Genomic DNA, 21,718 nt, shown 5'->3' with positions numbered 1-21,718 from the left:
TTCCCCACATGTGTGATCAAGGCTCAGCTGCGAGGCAGAAACTAGGAGCATCCAACTCTGAGACTTCAGGAGGTTAATGACTTGCTCAAGGTCACACATCTGGCCTTGAGGCCAGAATCCAGGTCCTCTGGCTCCTGTGCCAATATTTCTGTATTACTTTTAACAAGTTTGGTTACTTGACTCTGCGGTCACGAACAGATTAGAACGTCACTGTGGCAGGCGGAGAAAGCAAGAGAGTTCCAGAAAAACATCTATTTCTGCTTTATTGACTATGCCAAAGCCTTTGACTGTGTGGATCACAATAAACTGTGGAAAATTCTGAAAGAGATGGGAATACCAGACCACCTGACCTGCCTCTTGAGAAACCTATATGCAGGTCAGGAAGCAACAGTTAGAACTGGACATGAAACGACAGACTGGTTCCAAATAGGAAAAGGAGTACGTCAAGGCTGTATATTGTCACCCTGCTTATTTAACTTCTATGCAGAGTACATCATGAGAAACGCTGGGCTGGATGAAGCACAAGCTGGAATCAAGATTGCCGAGAGAAATATCAATAACCTCAGATATGCAGATGACACCACCCTTATGGCAGAAAGTGAAGAGGAACTAAAAAGCCTCTTAGACGAAAGTGAAAGAAGAGAGTGAAAAAGTTGGCTTAAAGCTCAACATTCAGAAAACAAAGATCATGGCATCTGGTCCCATCACTTCATGGGAAATAGATGAGCAAACAGTGGAAACAGTGTCAGACTTTATTTTTCCGGGCTCCAAAATCACTGCAGATGGTGACTGCAGCCATGAAATTAAAAGACGCTTACTCATTGGAAGGAAAGTTATGATCAACCTAGATAGCATTTTGAAAAGCAGTGACATTACTTTGCCAACAAAGGTCCATTGGTAAAGGCTATGGTTTTTCCAGTGGTCATGTATGGATGTGAGAGTTGGACTGTGAAGACAGCTGAGCGCTGAAGAATTGATGCTTTTGAACTGTGGTTCTGGAGAAGACTCTTGAGAGTCCCTTGGACTGCAAGGAGATCCAACCAGTCCATTCTGAAGGAGATCAGCCCTGGGATTTCTTTGGAAGGAATGATGCTAAGGCTGAAACTCCAGTACTTTGGCCACCTCATATGAAGAGTTGACTCATTGGAAAAGACTCTGATGCTGGGAGGGATTGGGGGCAGGAGGAGAAGGGGACGACAGAGGATGAGATGGTTGGATGGCATCACTGACTCAATGGACGTGAGCCTGAGTGAACTCCGGGAGTTGGTGATGGACAGGGAGGCCTGGCATGCTGCGATTCATGGGGTCGCAAAGAGTTGGACACAACTGAGCGACTGAACTGAACTGAACTGAACTGTGGCAGGTGGGAGGGGTCAGCATACTGACAGCAGTGAGCAGAAATGGCTGAACACTGGGAGGACCAGGGGACAGTCACCGTGAGAAAATGTGGATGCTCTGGAGGCAGAAGGACCCAGCTCTATCACTGAGTGGTTGTACGATCCCGGAGTAGGGGGTTCTTAACCTCTCTGAGCCCATTTCCTCATCTATGAAACGGGGATAATACTCAGCTGCAAGAGTCGTGGAGAAAAGAGATAATGTATGTAAAGTTCCCAGCACATAATAGGCATTTAATAAATGGCAGCTCTAGTTATTATTTTAAGAACTCAATGAATATAGATAACGGGAGCCTTTAACTCTGGAACAGAGAGAATGAAACATCTACGTAGATTACATAGTGCATGTCTGTAGTTGAGCACATTTCATCACATCATAATGATATCCCTGAGGGATTAAGACAAGGCTCAGCTGGGGAGAGAGCACCCTTTGGTAGGAGAAACCTGTGTCTGGGAGTCTGACACCCTGGGCCCAATTCCACCAGCACTAGTTATGAACCTTGTGACATGTGACAATCAGTTCTCTGAAACTCAGTTTTCTCATCTATTAAATGGGGATAATGATGGTAGTCCCTGGCCTTTAGCAGGTGTTTATTAAACGTCAGAGCCTTTGTCTTCTACTCCATATAAGAAGGCAGTGGGTGCTTTGATGTCTTCCTGTTAGATTTCTGTCCAGAAAAATGAAAACATTTTCAAGTATGTATTGAAATCGATAAGTTTCAGTCACCTGGAAAAACTTATACACACAAGATATTCTTCAGTCTCCCATATTGTGCAACTCACATGAGCATTTCTTAAAAAAATCCACATTCATCGGAGAACTAAAATACTGTATGGGGCATGCAGTAAGCACTTAATGAATACTTGCTGCAAATCAAATACATGAAAGGAATGATAATCCAAGAAAATAATCCAACCTCAAGCCACTTTTATGTGCATAAAAAGTGCAAGCTTTCCTTAAAATAATTCATTCTAAAATGAGGAAAAAAATCTGGAATTGAAAAAGCAGGAACACACTTTTTTTCCTATTCAATAAGTAATCAAGAATGATTAAGTCTAGGTGTCCTGTATTTTCCTCAGCACTTTGGGTTTCTCAAGCTTCTCTTTGGACCTTTCTGAAATAAGACGATTTAATTTCGACTTAGCCGAAATTCATTTCATTTTCCTGGCTCACGAGAGAGATGTATTCAGCAAAGTTCGCGCTGCCACAGCTCTTACAGGGTCAGTCCTGCCCAGACACGCGCACCGTCAGGGTGCCACCAGACAGCAGAGACGAGCAAGAGTGAGGTTCTGTCCCCCAGCCCAGTGAGGCACAGGCCCATCTCCACTGCAGACAGGACGTGCACTGACCGTGACACCCCAGCCACACTTGGCTCAGAGCTCCCTGGGCCATCTTCCCCCAGGGCGGGACCAAAGGCACATTCTTCCAGGTAGGACCACCTCCAGTCTCTGGAGACACGTGGGAACTCCGCTCTGGTCTACCTGGGTCTCAAAGGGCCCCAGGAGAGGGTTCAGGGGTCGGGGCAAGCCGACGGCCACCTGCTGGCCTGATCACCTGTGTGTACTTCAGTGCTGTCCGCGGTCATGCAAGAACGGGGACAGATGGTGGAGCGCGAGGGCTGGGAGGTGGTGTTGCTTTGGTTGGTGGAAGGACGCAGCTGAGGAGCAACAAGAAGGCGGGGGCTGCGGGCTGGGGGCGCGCAGTGAGCTCGGGGCAGGGGGAGCTTCCCAAGCCACCTGTGGGCGAGCGACGGGGCATCGCGTGTGGGACGAGATCCTGCTGCAGCCCCACCAGAAACTCCCTGAAACACTGCTGCACGACGCTGCTTATCTGCCTTGCCTCGGATGACAGTCACAACGTAAAAACCCCCAGGGTCGCCCCATGTTAGGAGCCAGCTTCTCCTGGCTAGCTGCTCCTAAACATGCCCTCCTCTGGCTGCGTCTTCGCCATTTGTCATGAAAACAAAATGCCTGGGCTTCCCTCACCAACACCGTCTCCACGAAAACCCAATGAAAACGCGATAAAAGTGACGTATGGTTTATTAATACTCACACTGCCTCCCACTGGCCCGCTGGCGTTAGAGGGGCAGGCTGCTGGCAGCTGGTTCTCTGGGAACAGCGGTCCCTTGTCATCAGAGTGCCCATCACAGCGGCGGTTCCAGAGCGAAGGGGGAGGCCTAAACATGACTGAACAGCCATCGAGAGCCCCAAAGCCACCCTTCACCACTGGCCAGCTGGGTGGCCTTGGGGGGCGGGGGCGTCGCACCACACCGCCTCCTGGGGCCACCCCAACCATGAAACGGAGCTGATAGTGTCAGCCGAGTTACCTGACATCACTGCTACCGGGAGGAAAACCTCCGTACTCACGACGTAGAAATGGATCTATCTGAGCTTGAGGACGTTAGAAAGTTTTCTGAGAGGCCGGAGAAGAGCACAGAACTGCAACAAACCAGAGCTGTTGTACTGAATGACTTAGGGGACAGACGATTTGTTACAACCAATACAAACTTCTGAGAGGAGAAAGAGTGTACGCTCATGAGAAAACTGTTGGGACTTCCCTGGTGGTCTGGGGGTTAAGACTTCGCCTTCCAACACAGTGGGTGTGGGTTCAATCCCCGGGATCCCTGATCGGGGAGCTAAGATCCTGTATGTGCCTCACTGCCAAAAAGCCAAAACATAAAGCGGAAGTAATATTGTAACAAATTTAATAAATACTTTTAAAATGGGCCACATTTAAAATAAAAAAAAAAAAGGAGAAAACTCTAGGGAAGGAAGCTTTATAAAACTAGTCACTAATATTCCCCAAAAAAGACGGCTTGGACAAATTACCCCAAATGATGGGGCAGCATGACTGGGGAGTAAAACAGCTATAAAAACAGTTTAGTGAAATCTTCTGCCATTTAAGACAGCTTAACTTTAATCATAGTGATTTCTAACTTTCCTTACTGGATTCTTCCTGAGAGGGGTCTACTTCTGGATTCATCATGGCACACTGCCTGGCTTATGACAGGTATCCAATAACTGCTTCCTGAACGAAGGGGGAAAGAAAAGCCGTAGACTTAGAGAAGAGCAGACCCATTATATACGTGGCAGAACCGGGCAGGAGGGAGAAGCGTATTGCAGGGCAGCAGACACCAAGGCAAGGACTCTTGGTGTAAGAGAATGTGGAACTTAGGTCGGTTTTGTGGATGGTAGGGACAGGGTGGAAAAAGCAAATACGTAAATATACATGTGAAAGTCGCTCAGTTGTGTCCAACTCTTTGCCACCCCATGGACTACATAGTCCATGGAATTCTCCAGGCCAGAATACTGGAGTAGGCAGCCTTTCCCTTCTCCAGGGGATCTTTCCCAGCCCAGGGACTGAACCCAGGTTCCCTGCATTGCAGGTGGATTCTTTACCAGCTGAGCCATAGGGAAGCCCAAGAATACTGGAGTGGGTCACCTTCTCCAGCAGATCTTCCTGACCCAGGAATTGAACCAGGGGGTCTCCTGCATTGCAGGCGGATTCTTTACCAGCTGAGCTACCAGCTATCAGCTGAGCCTTCTAAAGGTTTGGCTCACTTTAATTTAAGGTTCCAATTCTCACATAATCCAAAGAATATGTCCCATTCACTAGCTAACAGCAATAAGGTGAATCTTCCCATCTGGGAATAAAACCTTCATCAACTTTAATCTCTTTTTTTCTTAAAGAGTGGCATTATGTCTCACAAATCCTGCTCACGGTGCCAATTAATGTTTTGCTGAAAGTTTTCACTTTGGTCTCAGGTTGAAAGGATTTGTTAACTACACATGTTAACATATGTATGTGTTTACATTTAACATTTACATATTAAAATAAGTATATATTTAACACATGTTACATAAACATGTGGTTAGATGCAAATTTGTCTTTCATCTAAAGGCTAGTGAGAATAAAATTTAACTATCTCCGTGGCAGTCTGGGGTGGGGGAGGGTGAAACGCAAAGTTTTTACTAGGGAAGACAACTGATGTGAAAACAAATAAAACTCAGGTACTCTGCACTTCCTCTAAAGGGCAGGGCCAAGAAAGGGTGTGACACAGAAGAGGCAGAGATGTAAGGAAGGGCGGAAAGGGCGGAAAGGGCCAGATGGGAGGCAAGCACGAAAGGAAGGGACCTGTGTCTCCCTGGAGTACTCATTTCTCAGGGGACACACTCTCAGTGGTTTCCTCTTCAAAGAAGTTGACGTTTCTGTGCATTTCCACAGGCCAGGCCCTGCGTGCATGGATTCATTTAATCCTCACGCTTTTCTAAGACAGTGTTGTTGTTCCTGATGTAGGGATTAAGGTTAAATAACCTACCCAAGGACACAGTCTGGAAGCTGCAGAACTAGAATTTTATTTCAGGTTTGCCAGCTCTAAAAACCAGCAATACCATATACTTTAGGAATACTAAAAGTGTTATAAAAAAAGGTCTTTTTTTTTTTTAAGACCAAGATTAGTCTCCCTCATAAGACAGAGCAAGTGAGGGAGAGAGAGAGAGCGAGTGAGCAGGAGAGAGCAAGGAAGGCAGGCAGCCCGGCTCTAGGACCCCCGGCTCATAGCTCACGCTGCACCTGCCCTGCAGGTAAGATCAGTCTCCTCAGAGCAGCATCGACTTCCACTTTTATACCCTGGGTGTCCGGAGCCCTCAAAGAGAGTAAAGATAGAGCTGTTGCTGGGACTTCCCTGGTGGTTCAGTGGCTAAGACTCCACACTCCCAGTGCAGGGTGCCCAGGTCTGATTCCTGGTCAGGGAACTAGACCCCACATGTCACAACTAAAGATCCTGCATGCTGCAACTAAATCATGGCTCAGCCAAATAAATAATGAAAAATAAATAAATAAAAGCTGTTCCTTCTCTTGCCAAGTCAAAGGAAAAAAAAAAAACAAAAACACTTCAGTGTTTCGGCCCAGCACCAGAAAAGTATAAATGAACCTAAAAAATCCGCTTTTGTAAGGATTTTAAAATCAGCTCTCATAGTTACCACACAAATACAGTTAGTTCTCAAAGCTACTCAGATTCAAGCTGGCATTTTTTAACAATTCTGGGTCCTGGTAAAAATCTCATCCCATTCCAACTTTCTAGCCTGAAAAAGTTCCTTTCTTTTTTAAAAAGTAATTTATCGAGGTGAAATACACATAAAATAAAATTTACCATTCTGTGGTATTTAGTATATTCATGGTGTTGTTTGAATAGTATATTCAACAACTACAGCTGAAGTTGTAGTATATTCACTGCTCCTCAGTTCAGTTCAGTTCAGTCGCTCAGTCGTGTCCGACTCTGCCATCACTCCCAAGAAAAACCTCTTCCTCAGCCAGCAGTTTCACCCATCCCTCCCCACTCCCTACGCCATCAACCATTAATCTGCATCCCGTCTTTATGGGTGTATCTGCCCTGTTGCTGGGCTTCCCAGATGGCATTAGTGGTAAAGAACCTGCCCGCCATTGCAGGAGACACGAGAGATGTGAGTCCAATCCCTGGGTCAGGAAGATCCCCTGGAGGATGGCATGGCACCCCACTCCAGGATTCTTGCCTGGAGAATCCCATGGACAGAGGAGCCTGGTGGGCTACAAAGCCTCATGGGGTTGCAAAGAGTCAAACATGATTGAAGTAACTTAGCACACTCTGTTCATATAAAGAGAATCACACAACACTCGACCGTTTATGTCTGGCTCATTTCACTCAGCACAGGGTTTCGGATGTACACCCATGCTGCGGGGTGCGTGTGTGTGTGCGTGTGTGTGTGCGTGTGTGTGTCCCTCTTTCCTCTCTATAGCTGACTATTAATAATATTCTGTTGTGGGGATACACCACAATCTGTTTAAACATTCATCCCCTAATGGACATTGGGGCAGTTTCCACCTGCGGGCTATTGTGAATAATGCTGCTATGAACATATGAGCATTTGTCTGAGTATCTGCTTTCAGTTCCTCTGGAATAATTCTACGTTTACAATTTTGAGGAACTGCCACATCTTTCTATAGTGGCTGTGCCATTTTATTTGACCACCAGCAATGTATGAAGCCTCCTGAAATAGTTCTTTTAAACATATCTAATTTATGGGGGGAAAAAAAAATCCCTGAAACGATTATTAATGCTGACCTTTGCAGCTATGAAAGGCTTAGGGAATTTATGTAACAGCTTTCCTTTAACAGTTCTTGTGAAATCTCTAATCCTCAACCCCCTCCCATAAGTATGAAAGAATACGTTAATCATCAGAACCCTCAGGACATTAACAATCTAGCTAGTTGCCCAGGACTAATTACCTAGGACACAATTACAAAACAAACATAAGTCCAAAAGTTACATCAAATGCAAGGAGGCATAAAATACAGATTTTTAAATGCAACAAGAATTCATAGCAGACAAGGGAGAGAAGCACCGGAGAGATGAATAGAGAAATGAAGTCTAAGACCTTGAAGAAGGGGGGTAAAATAACTAAGAAACATAATAAGCCCTGGCTTCCATCCTTAAGGACTGGGGGGTGGGGGTGGGGTGCTCTGCTCTGTTACTGCAGGGCAGCTTGGGCAGCAAGCACCCTGAGACCCAGACGAAGAGCTGGGCCCTTCCACCTCCCTGGCCAGCACCTGGCACGATCTCATTTCCCAGGGGCGGCAGGGAACAAATCCCCTGCAGAAGAGCACCCCCCACCACCTGCTAAGAAAGGCGAGGTTGACATGTTTCGTTAGAAATGTTCAATTTCTGTGGCAAAACAAACCCAGCAATTCTCATGCTGTGCAGGCAGTATTGCAAGTATTTAAGTGTGGTGAGTCTTGATGGCTAGATGGAAGGAAGGATCCCATGAATATGTACAAGGTCCCTCCCCGCTTAGGCTGTGGGTGCCTTCCTTCCACAGCAAGAAGTTAGATTTTTGTGTGGAGGGACCCTTCACCACAGCTCAGGCCTGTTTACATTTTTCAGTGTAAACTCTCAGGGCCAAGGCTGACCTCGCCCCTCAGAGGGGGCGAGGCACGGGCGTGCGGCACACCCCCAAAGGACACTCCCGTGCACTGCAGCTGCACGCCTGCACCGTGCACTCCCACCCAGACTCATTCATTTCCGAGCGGGTGCGGATGTCTTCCTGTCCTGCGTGTCAAGGATGCCCCGTTTCACTGACACCAGGACAGGGAGGAGCAACAAAAGCAAGCAGTATGCAAATCCGAGTGTCGGGTGCCAAACTAAGCAGGTGCCTCCCAATGTGGCGGGAAAACCAATCGTGGCTCCGAGGTCCCTCCAGAGGAGAGTGGGTAGGACTGGAGCCGGGACAGGAGGCGGCTCACATCAAATACATTCCTGGGCCTGCGTGCAGACCGGGTCTGTGCCTCTGCATCCGAGGTTGTTCTAGGTTCCTTGGCTGGTTGGGGCAGGGTGGGGGGGTGGTGCCCACCTCAACCAGGGCAGGAATCGCCTGTACAGAGTGGGACATGCAGGCTGCACCCGTGGGGCTAGTCACCCACACGTGGGTGACCCCTAACAAGGCACTGACCACACAGTGAGACGGTGACAATGGTCACATAAAGCCATGTCCCTGGGGCGCAGAAAATGCAAGCCGTCATCATAACCAAAGGCCCAGGCAAGTACAGGCTGTTAACTCCCACCCAGACAGGGTCTGGAGACTCAGCACTTCTGCTGATTTCTTTGATGGCTTCATGTTCCTGAGACTTCCATCCACATGGGTGTGTTCCTAAGAGATGCTCTTTCCAGAGAAGCTGTGGCTCATCCCCCAAAGATGGGGAGTGGGGGTGGGGGGGTGGGGGGTGTGTCCACAACCGGTCTGCAGCCTCACACACACAGATGTTTGACATCCCTTGCTGAACAGAGCTTGTTTAAGTAAAGCAACGAGATGAAGATATGGGTCTTTCTATACAAACCATGACACAATACCAACTGGGAAAAGTTGGGGAAAATGCTAATGGCTCACTTGCAGGAAAAAAAAGATCTGTCTTCGATCTTACTATTTCTATCCGCACCAGCAGAAACCTCATTTGGGTCCACATGGCCCCAAACTGAGAAGTAACATGAGTACATTTCTTGCAGGGGCAGCAAAGCAATTAACTGGTAACACTCTGAGAGCCGAGGTCTCACTTAATCGTGTCTCCAGAGTCTACGTATGGCGGTGCCTGAGATGTCCCACCGCTGCTGATACACCTGGATCAGTGTGGGAGTACCTTGAGAACACAGGTAGAAGAAAAGAAGAAAAAGGAAAAGCCAGGGATAGAAAGGAAAGGCCGGGCATGGTTAGAAATAGTAACACAGTGACGGTCTCCACTATGCCCGAGGCTCGCAGGGCTGCGTGAGGCTAAGCACAGAGGGGTGAACTCACACAGACCTTCCAGGCGCCCACAGCCCAGGTGTGCTACGTCACCTGGTCCAACTAAGGACATGGCGTGTCAGGGAGGTTAGGAGACCCACCAGGAGTCACACGGTAGGCGGGGCACTGAGACCCGGGTCTCTGTCTCCATCTCACCTCCCTAGATGCGCCAGCGGTGGCTGGTCATGCCAGCTCCCTGGAACATTGGTTGTTAACATCAGCCCTGGTTCTATCATGGGGTCTAAGAGCCAGACTCTGGTCCCAGGAAGTGTATAATTTCCTTGGAGGTCAAATGGACGAGTGAATAACATGCCAGGCTAATCAATATCCGAATGCTTCCAGAGGAAGAGATTATTTCTGGTTGTGGTTTGTCTGGTACTTGGCTTCCACAAGAGGAGTGGGACAGGGCTAGGTTTCAGGGTCTGGGGGTTGGGGAAGGTGGGGAGGGACGCTAGGCTGAGGGAGTCGGGTGGGCTCACACAGGTGCTGAGGGTGTGGGTAGGGGGCAAGGGAGAAGCTGGGGCCTTGGAACAGGACTCGGGATTCTGAACCAGGACATAGGAGTGCAGCAGGAAACACAGGAAGGGACATGGAATCAAGGAAAGAGCCAGGAGGGCATCTTCTGGGAAGAAAAGGACACATGGAAGGGCAAGCAAGGATGCCCCGTGCTCCCTGGAACTGGCACAGAGAGAGAGGATGAGAGAGGCCTGGGAAACGGCAGGGGTGGCCACGGGCTCAGATCTGCAAACAGACGGACCTCCCACTGCAGCAAAGTCACAGAAAACGTCTTCAGCTGGCCCCTCAGAGCTGCAGAGGGCGCAGTGAAACGACATTTACATGCTGCGGACACTCCTGTTTCTCCCAAGGAAACGAGTGAAAAGTTCCTGTCAGGGGGGCGGGAACGGAAGGGCCCGTGGCTCTGGGCCCAGCATGTGGCCTTGGGCCATGGCCCAGTCACTGGGGTGCGAGGCCCAGGTCATGCTGCTGGGAACCGGCTTCATCAGGCCCGGGATCACTGCTGGGGACAGGGGGCCCCTCTCCAAGGCCCGTCACTCAGAACACACCCAGCAGAACCCACTGCTTCCAAGATGGCGCACAGGTGCCCTCTCTTTGAGGGGATAAAAGACCCTTCCTACAAAACCAGCCACTCCTCGGTGAAAACCCAATGTCCCCACAGATGGGAGGCCTGCCACTGGGAAAAGCTTGGTTTTTAGGAAAGCTACTTTATCGAAAACGACGTTGCTTCACTCCCGGGTTTGCTGGCCAAGGCCATAATGAGGTAAGAGCCAAGGGCAGGGCCCTGCAGGCACACTAAGGCTGGATGGCCAGATTCCACAAGGTCCTCTTCGTCTTCTTTCTGCACTCTGAGATTTCAGAGGTAACAGTCCCTCACGCCTCTGCTTCTAGCGGTCACTGTCCTTCACTTTTAGAGGACAAGTCCATGCACTGCACATGGCACAGCACATGTAAAGACTCTGGGACAGAAACGCTTCCGTCATCAGCAGCTGTTTACTCCCCAGAGCTGTTTTCATGGTTCCCTGGGCCGGCCGTTTCCAGTAATGACTGTTGCCCTACTGCCCATCCTGTCACAGGATGGACAAAGATATCTCTTTTACCCAAACACAACACAACACAACAAAAACAGGAAGAGAAACGACACAAGATAAAGTTTAAGGGTTTAATAGAACTAACAGTTTCCTTGGAGATCTTTCGGGGTAAATAGATTCTAAACGTTCATGAGTTTTAGCCCGTCACCACCTCGACAGTCGGGACACAGAGCCGTGCCACCTCCCAAAGGTCTCCCTGCCGTGAATATTGACCTTTTACAATGACGACATCTGACTCTTGGTGCCAGAGCTGTTTCTATTCTGAGGGTTCACACTTAGTGCATTTTTATTTGCCAATATAAGTTCTAATTTACAAAGAGAAGAAGACTGGAAATCCTTTACTGGAGGTCAGTGGATGGTAAATAAACACTGCCCACGGTCTCTCCCTCATGTCCTGGCCAAAAGACTGATTTTTATGGTTAATAATGACATAAATTAAGTTGTGACTGGAGCGTACATTTCTGCAGCCGCACGAAGCCAGATCTGAAGGAATAGCAAACAAGGAGACCAGCCTACTTCCTGCCACTGAGCCGCACAACCTAACACACACACACCAACCACAGCCACACACCCCCACCTGCCAACACTTACCACATATATAATACACACTAACACACATGCCATACACAATACACCCCCCACATATACAACACACAGACACATACAACATACACCAACACATACACACACCAACACTCACACATCCCCACCTACCAACACCCATCACATATACAATACACAGTAATACATATGCCACACGCAATACACACTTCGTATATACAACACAGACATATACAACATATACCAACACACACACACCAACGCACCTCCCACATAACAACACATATCACATACACAACACACCAACCGCACATCACATATATAACACACATCAACACACATTCACACATCGAAAACACACACATTACATATATACACCAACACACATTCACACATCCAAACACTCACGCCATAAACATACAACATTCACACACACACACACACACACACACACACACACACACACACACACACACACCCCTTCAGGGAGTCCCTGAGCAGAGTCTTGCCTGTCACTCTAGTCTTGGCCCTGGATCTTTCTGATGTTGGCGGAGATGGAGAGTGGACGCAGGAAGCACAGCAGGTGGCAGACGCACTGTAACTTCCTGAAGCTTGTGTGCCCGGCTCCCCACCACCCTGAGGCTCATGTGCCCCAGTCAAGCAGAAGATCTGAACAGCAGCAGCTGTTCGCAAGCAGCAAATGCGATCAGCGGCAGGAGGGTGCCGGGCCTGTGCTCTCAAGTTGAGAACGCTGCGCCCGTGTCTCTCTCCTGACTCAGGAAGAGATGTCGCTCCTCTCCTCAAACACTGACCCCTTCACTGCTGCACTGGACACTGTCTCTCCTGATACCAAAGGAAGCCCACCAAACACACTCCTTTAGCGCCTGCTGAATATGAAGGAGGTGCTGGACCTCCACGTGTACAAGAAATGAAAAAGAAGTGACGCGCGACCCCAAGGAGTTTGGGGATGTTGACAGCTAACAATGATACCAGGTCAAAGAAAACAGATGCTAAGCCACAGGCACATAAACCAGCAAGGGGGCCCAGTGGGGAGCGCGATGGTTATGAATGGTGGAGGCAAGGCGCACACGGGTGAGCCACACACCAGCCATCTGGTTTGGTTGGTCCCTAGAAAAACCTCAAGAACCGCTGTTACATCTCTCTTGTAAGAAAAAACAGGGAGCCTCAGAGAGGTTTGGGAACTCACCTGGAGTCACACAGCTATAAAGCAGCAGATCTGGAATTCACATCCAGGTCTCTGCCAACCGAGTGAGGATGCTAAGAATGATGACAATGATGCTAACAGCAGCAGCAGGAAAAGCAGTGAGAGCAGCTAGTGGGCTGAGTGCTTGCCACGTGCCGGGCACACACTGAGCGGTGGGAGATTTACTTTATCCTCTGTGGGAGAGCTCTGTACACTCAGCTCCTAAGGAAGAAGACAAAGTTACAGGGCCCGCGACGAGCATGTTTGGAACATCTCACGAAAGAGGAAGCAGAGAAGGGGTCAGTGGCCTGGAGGACAGCACTGTCTCCACACGCGCAAGGCTCCCTGTCAGGTCCTGCTGCGCCCAGCCCCTTCTTTGTGCTGGGAAGTCATTTCTAATTTTCTGTAAAGGCGTAATGGGGCATGACAGATGCTGGCTGATTTCAGGGAACTAATCTGTTAAAAGGCGAGTCAGCTGTCCTCGGGTTTCAAATTGAACTCTCACAGGTGGAAAGGCAAGACGGAATGAACATTTTTGGTGAGATGTGTCTGCTCCCCAAAAGGCTGATTAAGCGGACCCATATGATTCAGGTTTCGGGGATGCTGGATGCCATGAGCCCAAGGTTTAGGGCAATGGTGAAAGGACTTGTAGGAGGGGACTACAAGAAGCTGGGCCTGTGGGGGGTTTCTGCTGTGTAACAGTATGAGTTGAGCTATAAACATACGAGGCCACTGAAACCATCCGTCCATCCATCTATTCATTCCTTCGTCCATTCATTTGGCCAGCTGGTCACCAGCCCATCTGACACAGGTGCCTCAGGGACCAGCACCTACAACAGGTACTGAGCACCAATGGAAAGAACCCGCCTCCCCCTCACCCCACTGCTTCCGACAGACGCATGCTTCAGGCACCTCCCCCTGCACAGGTATTCTCGCTCTCAGAGCCTGGCCCATCTTGCATGTCTAGCCAGCAGGCTGGGCAGACCAAAAGGGAGTGGGGTGGAGGCAAATTCTTTTTTTTTTTTTTTTTTGAGCTTTTAAGTCAGATTCTCCAACTCTTTCAAAACCAAAATCTGGAGTTCAGTTCCTAATTCTTAGCCTCTAATACTTAAATTTGTCTACAAAGGCATTTCGCCTATATTCCCGTTCTATTTAAAAATGCCACACTTGTCGATGGCGAGGAGGACAAACCGGATCCCTGGGCAGGGGCTGGAGCTCGCACTCTGGTGGCTCCTGGGGCCCGCGTCACGTTTCCTGCTGATCTTGGCCACAGTCATGTGGTCTGTTCTGTCTCACGGGCTCCCTTGCATCTGCTCAAGCCCACCCAGACCTCGAACAGGCTCGGCCCACACAAAGGCACAGGACAGGCAACGCCCCTGAGGGTCCTTGGTCTCGAGGTCGGGAGCCCCAGAGCCCCAGACTCCCCTTGCCTGGGGCAAGATCCCTGAGGCTTATAGCAGGCCCCTAAATCCTTGCGGTATGACCCCCTGCCCCCAGCTTCTTGAGGTCTTCTCCCACACAGACGTGCAGCACCCTAGCCCTGCCTTGGGCTCTGCTTTGGGGACCTAACCCATGACAATTGCTTCTGCAATGTCACCATCTCCATCTCTACCCAGGAACGAGGGCCAGGGCCCAACACTCAACACTGAGAGCCCAGCTCCTCCATCCGGCTTTAAGGCCCTGTGAGCCAGCAGCTGATGGAACCAAGGGAGGAAGGGAAGTCCACACTGGAGCTGCCCTACAGAGGCTGAGGCTGGGCGTCCCCTCCTCCTCCTCTGGAAGCCTGGTGAGGGGGTGCAGGAGGATGGCCAGATCTGTGCCAGCTGTGAGGCAGAGATCTGCTGCTGGGAGGGACCAAGGACAGGTTGGGGGGGTAGGCGGCATTCACTGGGGAGGGCACCCAGGACTCAGAAGACTTGAGTGACACCCAGGGAGACCGTCAGAGCCATTCAAAGGCAATGCGCTCTGCCTTCTGGGTTTAACAAGACATCTGCGCTGGGGCGGACCAGGACAGTGGAGCCCGACGCACCACCGCTGCCTCCCTGGGGGACAGCTCACTCCGTGACAGGCTTGGGGGTAGAGCCGCATGGCTGAGGGCACTCCTACTCGCCTCTTGAAACCTCAGCACAAAGCACAGCGTCTGGTACATCTTCAGAATTCAAAAAATTACTTGTTGGATCCAGAAATGAGGACTACGGCTTCAAACCCAGCTGTGGCTACGGGGACAGTTCAGTAACTACCTAGCCGTAAATGCTACACTGATTGCAGATTATGCAAAGAGCCATGTGTATTAATGTCTCCGCCAGGCACTAATGCTTCCCCACGCCCACCCACCCCCATCACAACCCCTCCCAACCACCCATTCGTCAGTTTACCAACCTACATAAACCCCTCCTGTCCCATGCGCCAACTATTTTTGGATCTTCAGCCACCACCATTGAAGCAGAAAGGGTCTGACCACAAGGAATCTAACAACTGGGCCTCAAGGAGGGGCTGTCAAGCCACTGAGGTGAAAGGTCAACAGTTCCATGCCAGGCTGTCAACAGCGGCCCCATTGCTCCCATTTTGATGGGGCGAGTTGTAACGCCCTCTGTGGGATGACGGACTCTGGGATCCAAGCCAACTTGAGCAACAGTTTTCAAAGGACAAAATAATAATTTTTAAAACATAAATAAAGAAATAAAGCAGGAGGAAACTCCTGGAGGTGATAGATCTGTTTAGCGCACTAACTGCGGTGATAGTCTTACCTCTAAACTCATCAAGTTGTACATATTAAACATGTAAGGCTTTTTGTATGTCAGTCATACCTCAATAAAGTGGCTTAAAAATAAAGAATGAGCCGCAGAGCTTGTTTAAATCATCCGGCCCCATACCCAGAAAGCCTGTTTCTTAGATCTGTTTTGCAACCCAGGAATCTCCATTTTTAAAAGGCACCTGGTTGGTACTGTGGAAGAAGGGTCCTTCTATCACACTTTGAAAATGAATGGTTCATACCCTGAGCTCAAGAGTGGTTCCAGCCCTACCATCCTCAGGTTTCCGGACACGTGGATGGTAGTTCTGCAGCAAGGCAGACGATTGGGTCAAGTTTCCGGGGCATCAACACTGTTTTTGCACCTGGGCCCTTGGCCTCCAGCGTCACTCTGGTTGGCTCACGTGATCTGTGAATGTACGTGGTTTTTCAGTGTCTGTAAAGTTGTATGTATGTGTCCTTCTCCATGTGGTGGGCATCTGTGTACATCAGCATCTTTGCTAAAGTTGACAGCTAGCTTCTATCACCAAGATGTTCACAAGCACACCCAGGTGTGCGTAAGTCATGTGTGGGCTTATATTGTGGCATCTGGGTTTATCTGCGTGACTGTGCACATGTGTGTGTGTGTGTAAGAAGGACTAGAACACTGGAGTAGAGATACACTCAAAAAAAAAAAACAGGGGGGTTCTCACTTTACTTCATACTAAAGCAAAATCCAATTTCAAATTATTTCACCACACAACTCAAGGTCTGAGAGAAAAGCAAGGGAAAACTAAAGATAACCTAACAGCCCAGATAACTTATTGATTACTTCTCAGAAGAGAGATTGCAACTCTAAAAGCTTTCACATATTTATAAACCACCTCCTTTGTCTGAGTGAATGAGACTGCCAGTGGGTTGAAGATTTCACTCAATATTCTCAAGGGTAAACCAGCACCCTTTCCTGTTGCATCTACTAGTAACGAAAGACAAACTAACTGAAAAGGCTAACGCCTGCAGTTGCTTTCAGAGCTCTTCTTTTCAATCAAACCTAACTTCTACTCAGGAATCTTTTACACTTTTTAATCTGCACAAGCTTTGCAGTTTTGGAAACAATTTTTATGGCTTTATTAAGTTATGCTCCTTTTTTGAAGTGACTTAAGGCGTTTTGGAAGATGCTGTGTTCCCCGTTGATGGGGAGGAGGTGATGGCGGGTCCCCAGTGTGAACTGAGATCAAGGTCAGCCCACAGGAGAGGAAACTGTCCCCTGGCCATGGACAAAGCACAGGCCCTGGTCATAATGGGATCCAGATGCGGGAGTGGGGATGGCTCACAGTGGATATTCTATCAATACACCGACTCAGGGGAACAGAGTCAGCTGGGGACGCACAGGGCCAGGACTGGAGCTAAGATCTCTCAACTCTCCTCCCAGAGCCTGTTACTTGATAGCACTGGTGGGACTTGAAGCCAGGTTCTGGAGGCCAGAGCCTCACAACTGTGCCTTAGGGAAAGCAGAGTCCATGAACAAAAGACAGCAAAACCAACCAACCAACCTATCCCTTTAGCCAACTCTGCAATCACAATACCAGAATCTAAAAGCATTAAAAATGGTCACAGGAAGTTCCCTGGGTGTCCAGTGGTTAAGAATCTGCTTTCCAATGCAGGGGATGCAGGTTTGTTCCCTTGTAAGTGGAAGTAGTGACAGACTTTATTTTCTTGGGCTTCAGAATCACTGCAGATAGTGACTGCAGCCATGAAATTAAAAGATGTTTGCTCCTTGGAAGAAAAGCCACGACAAACCTAGACAGTGTATTGGAAAGCAGGATACCACTTTGCCGATATAGGTCTGTATAGTCAGAGCTACGGTTTTTCCTGTAGTCATGTACAGATGTGAGAGTTGGACCATAATGAAGTTTGAATGCCGAAGAATTGATACCTTTGAATTGTGGTGCTGGAGAAGACTCTTGAGAGTCCCTTGGACAGCAAGGAGATCAAACCAGTCAATCCTAAAGGAATTCAACCCTGAATATTCACTGGAAGGACTGATACTGAAGCTCCAATATTTTGGCCACCTCATGTGAAGAGCTGACTCACTGGAAAAGTCTCTGACGTTGGGAAAGGTTGAAAGCAAAAGGAGTAGTGGATGGCAGAGGATGAAATGGTTGGATAGCATCACTGACTCAATGGACATGAGTGTGAGCAAACTTCAGGAGATAGTGGACAGAGGAGCCTGGTATGCTGCAGTCCATAGGGTTGCAAAGAGTCAGACATGACTTAGTGACTGAACAACAAGAGGAACTAAGATCCCACGTGCTCAAGAACAAAGGAAGCCCTGCACTGCAAAGAAGACCCAAAGCAGCCAAAAAACACATGTTCACGTTTATACTGCTGGGGGTGGGGGAATCCCCATTATAATCTATGGCCTCTTCCCTTTATTCATGAATAACTACTGTTGTCTCCTAGCCTCTGCGTTCTCCCAAACGTTTTCCTGCCATTTCAATGGATAAACTTCACTAATATTCTTAATGTCACTGAATTATTCCTTTGTTAAATCCAAGCCCCTGAAGCCTCAATCAAAATTCTCCACTGTCTGGCCTCTCTCACCTAACCCTTCCTTTCCAACCCAGGCCTCCAACTACTTGCAGATCTCATGTCGTTTCCCCACCCCCACCATATTCCCTTATTTATTCCAGTCTCCGTGCCTCTCAGGCTGCCCCCCACCCCCACCTCACATTTCCTTTAAGACAGACCTCAACCGTCCTTCAGTATATAGCTGTGCTCTCTAAATCTTCCCTATTAACCCATCTTGCAAAATCTTTCATTGACTTTGAATCTCTTTTATTGGTTTTTCTCATCACGGGTTCCCTAGAGTCTCAATGAGTATCTGCTGAGTGATCAAACATTTGCAATATCAAAGTATCAGAATTACACTCCAGGCAATCTGCTTGTGTCTTTTAATCTCCTCAGAGAAACCATAAACTCCTCCAGATTGGAAATCTTGTGTCTTATCTCTCCCACCCTTCAGTACATCCACCACAGGACACCCAATGAACATGTGATGAGTTGAACCGAATTAAAATATATCTCCACCCCCAATTTGAAGATAGTGTCTGAAACCTTTTGAACCAGGCAAAAAAGGCTGGATTATTCTGAAGGAGATTACTGGCCATTTTTTATGTCCTAAGTTTTCATGCATACCCCTCCTACTTCTTTGGTCTGGTAAGAGTCTCAAGTATTTCAAATGAAATCTAGACAAGAGTATTTTGAACAGCTTGGAGCAGAAACAAACAAAAATTCACACATTTTAATCACTATCTCCTGCCTGAATGGAATGTCTTTTTGTTTTTCCTGGGTAGAGCTTAATATTTAGTCTTATTTTCAGTCTGCTGGTCACACTGACAGTGGAAATATCCAACCATCAACTTACTGCTTGCTCCAAGAAAAAAAGAAAAATAACTGGTATCAATATAGAATCAAATGCAGTAGTCCCTCCCCCTTAATCAGAGTCAAGCTCAATCCAAAAACATTAAGTGAAAAATTCCAGAAATGAACAATTCTTAAGTTTTAAATTGCTTGCTGTTATGAGGAGCGTGATAATATCTCATCAAGTTTCATTCTATCCCAGCCAGGACGGGAATCTTCCCTTCGCTCAGCATGTTCTGCCTGTGAGCCCCCAGTAGAATCTCCTGGTAGCCAACTCGACGATCAGACTGACTGTGATACGGCAGTGCCTATGTTCAAGTAGACCTTATTTTACTTAGTAACAGCCCCAAAGCGCAAAAGGAGTGATGCTGGGAATTCAGATACCAAAGAGAAGTTGTAAAGAGCTTCTTTTAAGTGAAAAGGTGAAAGTTCTCCATTTAATAAGGAAAGAAAAAAGGTATGCTGAGGTTACTAAGATCTACGTTAAGAATGTTGTTGTTTAGTCACTAAGTCATATCTAAGTCTTGGCAACCCCATGGACTGTACGTAGCCCAGCAGACTCCTCTGTCCATTTTCCCAACCCAGGAACCGACCCCGATTCTCCTGCAATTCTCCTGCATCTCCTGCACGGGCAGGTGGATTCTTCACCACTGAGTCACCAGCGGAGCGTCTGGGTCGGGAAGATCCCCTGGAGAAGGTAATGGCAGTCCACTCTAGTATTCTTCCCTGAAAAACCCCACGGACAGAGGAGTCTGGTGGGCTACAGTCCATGGTGTGGCAAAGAGTTGGACACGACTGAGGACTAAGCATTGAGGATTGCTGTGCTTGATTTTTAGTAAACATGAATGAAGCCAGTATTCTTCACTAAATGGCATCAAGTTATCAAAATAATAAAAGCCTGAGCATCTTGACCCTGCTGCAGTTCACCCTAAATTCAGGCCAAGACCCAGGAATAAGTGGCCTCTGGCATGCTGGTCTGGCACCCCCAAGTGCCAGCGGGGAGCTGGCCACAGCGCTGACTATCCCTCAGACGGGTGGGTGAGCCTACATGATGCCACCCAGACCGCACGTTGACAGAAGGGCACTTTCAAGAGAATGCCTGCCATCCCAGCCCTGCCCAACCACCTCCTCACGCCCTCCCCTGGGGTCTGCAAGCCCAGGCTCCCTTCCGTGGCGGCCACGGCACCAGGCTCACAGCCTCCTTCTTTGCCTGGCTCCAGGGCTGAGGGTTCAACAGCTGACCACAGAATCTTAAGAAGCAGGTGAGTGGAGAGGAACCGGCTGAGCAATATAGATCCACCTCTCCAGAAACCCAGGGGACATGGACATGAGGCTCCTTCCTGGATGCTCAAGAAGGGATGGGGGGATGGTGGTGGATGGAACAGGTGGAATGGCTTGCAATCCTGTTTGATTCAGGACTGAGATGAGGGAGGTGGGGGACCATGGGGATGCCTGTCTCCTGGCCACAGACCATCCAGGGCGTGGGGCATGAGGTCATGGATGGAGACCCAAGGGTGAGGGCCGGGCTGGGTCAGGAGACCCTGGGGTAAGGGCACCTGTGCAGACCTGGCCAGGTGGAGGGGTGGGCAGACAAGGTGGGGAGGCGCCAGGACGGCCTCAGAATGGGTTGATGGGCTGGCTGTGCCCACGTGGCTCAGACACACTCATCTCCTCCGTGGCCAGGACGGAGGGGTGAGTGGAAAGCGTGTGCACCCTTCGGGGCCGGGCCCACAGGGCCTGGGCACGATGAAGTCGAGGGATTCAGGTTTCACCACCCACGTGTCAACCTCCTAAATGTGTCATCAGCCCCCATTCTCTCCTGGGTTTTAGTTTCGTTTCTTGCCAACCTCCACGAGTCTTGGACCGTTCAAACATTCCCTCAAGCGCCGCCCACGGCCACCTCCCAGAACAGACTCACTTGTTCCTGTTCCTATCCAAGCCCTGAGCGCCCACCACATGCTGGACTCAGAGCTGAGCACCCAAGCCATGTCCTGGCTCCATCATCCACCAGCCCCACACGGCTGGTACCCAGACCCACCCAGTTTACGGGTCAGGAACAAGGCAACCAGCCCAGCCACACACTTTAGTGAGCAGAGCAACGAGGCCTCCCTGACCTGAGCCAGGGCTCTCATCTGGGTCCCTCCTGAACGGCGGCTCTCAACCCCAGCTGTGTGCTGAGAGCCCCAGGAGAGCCCTGACAATCACCCGTGCGGGACACCTCCCCTAGAGCCGTCTGTTCAGCTTGTGGGGACTGGGACCTAAATCAGGTGTTTTCTTTTAAAGATCCATCCACCTGCTGGTGACTTTGACATGGCGCCAAGGGTGGGAAGCTGTATACTACAGACTTCAGGATGGTGACGGCCTTGCCCCTGCTGGCCTGGGTGTGTTCCCATCCCCAGAGCTGCGCCTAGCTCATGACAGAAGTGAAATAAATCTTTGTTGAGTGAAGGAATGGAAGTTTCACATTTTCCAACCAAGGGTGTTACAATCC

General features: G+C 49.1%; 1 protein-coding gene across 4 annotated transcripts in view; it reads right to left on the bottom strand.

Moving 5' to 3' along the window:
• Nucleotides 1-21,718, bottom strand: part of HIPK2 (homeodomain interacting protein kinase 2) — a 206,734-nt gene that overhangs the window by 118,360 nt on the left and 66,656 nt on the right. The gene's annotated exons all lie outside the window — the stretch shown is intronic.

The sequence above is a fragment of the Capra hircus genome, chromosome 4 (genome assembly GCF_001704415.2).
Source record: "Capra hircus breed San Clemente chromosome 4, ASM170441v1, whole genome shotgun sequence".
Classification (NCBI taxonomy): domain Eukaryota; kingdom Metazoa; phylum Chordata; class Mammalia; order Artiodactyla; family Bovidae; genus Capra; species Capra hircus.
This window is presented reverse-complemented; position numbering and strand designations above follow the sequence as displayed.